At 38.6% G+C, this 4,518-nt stretch overlaps 1 non-coding gene across 1 annotated transcript; it reads left to right on the forward strand.

Annotated features, from left to right (window-relative positions):
- The first annotated feature begins 1,000 nt into the window (after positions 1-1,000).
- Positions 1,001-1,107, forward strand: LOC141675987 (small nucleolar RNA R71). Its single transcript, XR_012556602.1, has one exon. It is a non-coding gene; the product is annotated as a small nucleolar RNA R71 (small nucleolar RNA).
- Positions 1,108-4,518: the final 3,411 nt, after the last annotated feature.

A 4,518-nucleotide genomic window follows, 5' to 3' on the forward strand; every position in this document is an offset into this window, starting at 1 on the left:
TGATATGAAGTTTCTTGAACACCTCCAAAAACTTCTCAAACTGCTTGTCCATCTTTTTCTTCTGTAGCCGCTTCGGAAAAGGTGGTGGAGGATATATCTGTTTCTCCCCTATATTACCCTCAGGAAGATTGTGCTCAACAGTAGTATTCCTTGGTTCCACTTCTTCATCCTGCTGCCTTGCTTCTTTCTCAGCCCCAGCTTCTTCAGTCAACTCTTGAGTTTGTTCGGGATTCGCAATCTTCCCAGACCTCAAAGTGATTGCCTTTACCTGCTCCCTAGCTTCCCTCTTTCCTGGCACTTTAGTATCACTAGGAAATGTACCAGGTTGACGATTTAGCAAGGCATTGGCAATTTGTCCAATTTGATTTTCCAAGATCTTGATAGAAATAACTTGACTCTTGCACATGAGCTTCAACTCCTCTAATTCAGATTTTTCATTAGCTTGTTATAGCTGGAGTTGTTGTTTTGGTGTATACTGCGGTTGCTGAAAACCAGGGGGTTGTACTGCTTAGCTGGATACTGTTGATAAGGCTGTTGAACCGCATTCTGAGCGTTGCTCCAACTAAAATTAGGATGATTGAGGTTGTTAGGATAATAGGTGGTTGGCACATGTTGCTGTGATCGCTGAAAGTTGCTCACGAACTGAGCTGATTCACTAGAAATTATGCACTGATCAGTCTCATGGGCACCAGTACAAAGCTCACAGAAACTAGTGATTTGATTAACTTTATAATTAGCCAAAGTGTCCACCTTCATTGTCAAAGCCTTAAGTTGGGCAGTTATTGCAGTTGCTGCGTCCAACTCAAGAATTCATGCTACTTTTCCCTGAGTCAGTCTCTGGGAAGGATTCTGGTACTCATTAGCAGCTATCAGTTCAATAAGTTCATAAGCTTCATCGTAGCTCTTAGCCCACAAGGCTCCTCCTGATGTTGCATCAAGCATGGGTCTAGAAGTAGCACCCAATCCATTATAGAAATAGTTGATAATCATCCAATCAGGCATGCCATGGTGTGGGCACTTCCTTAGCATCTCCTTATATCAATCCCAAGCCTCACACAGAGATTCTCCAGTTTGTTGAGCAAACTGAGTAAGAGCATTCCTGATTGTGGCAGTCTTCACCATGGGGAAGAATTTAGTGAGAAACTTTTGAGCGAGATCTTCCTAAGTGGTGATAGATCCTGCTGGTAGAGAGTGTAACCAGCACTTTGCCTTGTGCCTCAGAGAGAATGGGAAGAGTCGTAGCTTGATAGCATCTTCAATCACATCATTGAACTTGAAAGTGTGGCAGATCTCGATGAAGTCCCTGATGTGCATGTTGGGGTCTTCGGTAGGAGAACCCCCAAACTGAACTGAGTTCTGTATCATCTGGATCGTGCTTGACTTGATCTCAAAAGTGTTAGCCCTGATGGCTGGTCTAATGATGCTAGACTGAATGTCATTAATCTTAGGCTTAAAATAGTCCATCAAAGCCTTCGGATTTTCTGCTTGATCACCCATAGCTACTACAATTGGCTCTTCAACTTTCTCTTCTTCTTCTACCTTCTTTTCTTCCTCAAAAACTTCCCTATGAACTACCACAAGTTCTTCCTCTGCTTTATCCAGTATTCTCTTACGAGTACACGAACGCGTATGCATACACCCTCGCTAGATCACCTGATATAAAATAAGGAAACAAGTAAGTAACAATGTCCGAGTCAATGAACTTTAATGACCACTGATGGAAAGCACATAAACTAATAATTAACAATGCAGTCCCCGGCAGCGGCGCCAAAAACTTGTTAGTCGCTAAACACGCACTAATATTACATTCAGTCTAGCATCATTAGACCAGCTAAACACATAAACTAATATTACATGCAAGTATACGCGTTCGCAAGTAGTATAAGATATAAATCAGATTCGATCCCACAGAGACCGTATTGGTTAACTAATCAACTCATGCACTTAAGCAACAATGTATGGTTACTATTCAATGCTAAGACGATAACAAAGTATGGTTGTTATAACTAAGAATTAAACTAATTATTATAACTACTAGAATAAGATAGACTGAGTTAATATATATGACAAACATGAGATTCTAACTTCATTAAGTACTTCATTCAATAGCCTTATTGTTCTTAACCTTAGCATGCAATGGTGATGACACTAATCAGACAACACGAAACTAATAAACACCAACTTTCGTTACACGAGTACCATTCTACCAGACATCCATAAAAGAGATAGAAGCTGAATAGGCACCAATTATATTGAGACCCTATATGTCTATAGAATTTGACAACATAACGGTTTAAGGACAAGTTATCTATCTTGATTACATAGGGCAAGTAAGATGGTTAAAATTACTTACAAATCATGTATAACAATACATGAACCTATGCTAGCATGCCAAGTTCTAAATCCTTAAATTCACTTTCGCTTCATTAAGAATTAACACACTATCTTATAAGTTCGCGACGCTCACAAGACAAATACGCACAACCAATACTAGGATATCATACAATCGCCACACACTAAGGCATCGAAACAATTTAACTAAAGAAATCCATAAATAAATCCGCTAGAACCCCACGATAACGATTAACCCATAATCAGACTCATCGCCAACGTGAGTTCTAATGAAAACATGATATAGCAAACGTAGTCTTTATACGAGTAAATAAACCAAAGTACAAACAAGTGTAAAGGTTCAGCAAAACAAGAAACAAGCATCCAGATTACAACTCAAAACAAAGATTCACAAGAATAAAATAGATCGTCTTCGCCTTTGTTGAATTGTGCCCAAAAGGTCTCTTGCCGTCATCTCCTTGCTTGATGTCTCTGAAAAATGACCTAAGTTATGTTTATATAGCAGTCCATGCATCCCAGGAGTCCAGGAAATTGAATTGTAGTTGAATCAGAATTTTAATATCCCGACCCAGCGCGACCGTGCGCTTCACCAGCGCGCGCGCGGTCGCGCTGACTTTCTGTTCTTCCGGCGCGGCCGCGCGCAACACCAGTGCGGGCGCGCCTGCCTTCTGCTAAAAATTCTTTTTTTCTTCTTCTTTATTCCTTGTAGCTTCGAGCCAGTCTTTTCAAGCTCTTATTCCAACACATCCTAAACACCATATTTGTAATACCTCGAATTTTTGAGACCTTGTAAAATGTTTAATGAATAGTAACCCTGACGGACGGGAAAAACTTTTGAGCCCACACTATGTAGTGCATGAAAAAATGAGTTTCGGAGTTGATATTATGATTATACGTACCAAATGAGTGTATGTAAATGCTATTAGTTTTCGTAGAAAACGAACTTTGAAAAACGACCGTATTTACGACTTATCGAGGATTACGGGAGTCACAATATAATTACGAGATTAAAATCCTACGGATTTATATTCAAGTAGGATAAATAAAAATATAAGGAATAAATACAAGAGGAATTACATCGCGAACCGTTTACGAGTAAGTATTACGGAGAACGTTTAAGTAACCAAGCGAACGCGTAAACGATTAAATAAACGTAACGCACTAACTAAACCATGGTAAGGAAGTAACCATGGTTACTTCATCAAATAGTGATCTAACCATAGGATGACCAAGCAAGCTAGCAAAATAGTATGCTAAGGAAGCTAACCTTGTAGTTAGCTTGTAAGCTAGCAAGCTACAAAGATTTGTCTCCAAGATTTGCTACAAAGAATAAACCTAGAATGCTATACTAGGAAAAATAAAATCAAGTTGCAAGATATCAACTCACCTTCCTAGAAGCAACCTATCCAAAGCATCCAAGAGAAGCAACCAAAGTAGTATAAATACCCCCTCTCACAAGCTTCCATTCGGCCCTACTGAAGAAAAGGAGGAATTCAAATTCCAAACTCCAAGTTCAAGCTCTTGTAAAATCACCCAATTAATTCCCAAGCCTCCTAACAACTAAACTAAGGTAATAAAATTCTTTCATCCCTTTTTATCAAGGTTTGATGGGTGGAATAAATTCAAGAAACTCACTAGTGAATAGTATGAATAGTAACCTCTCTTTGGTTTCTTGATTTTAATGGTGGTTTTAGGTTCTAAAAATCATACCAAGCACTTCTAAGCCTCCACCATCCTCAAGAACACATCTCAAGATTTCAAGAAAGGTAATAATCTTTGGCCCAACTTTATTTAAGGTTCATTTTTAAGATCCATTTAGTATGTGGTAGTAAACCTAGCCACATAAGTAGTATTGATGAAATCTTGGTGTTTAAGTTAGGTAGATTAAAGATGGTTGTTGTTTTTACCTCAAGAACATGATGTTCTTGAGAGGAGTTTGTTTGTTGATGATGATATAATGATTGTTGGTGGTTGTGTTAATAGTTAGGGCGTAAACGAAACCCCGATCGTAAACGTAACTTCGTTAAAACCAACAAATTATAACTATAAGTTTCTTCAGAAAGTACCGAAGTTTTAAACTGTGTATTCTTGAAAATAACCTTTGTTTAGGATAGAAAATTTTATAAGGATCGTTTAGGCACTTGAATCGCTTGATTCCGATTTACG

This window comes from Apium graveolens, chromosome 7, assembly GCF_009905375.1.
Source record: "Apium graveolens cultivar Ventura chromosome 7, ASM990537v1, whole genome shotgun sequence".
NCBI classification, from domain to species: domain Eukaryota; kingdom Viridiplantae; phylum Streptophyta; class Magnoliopsida; order Apiales; family Apiaceae; genus Apium; species Apium graveolens.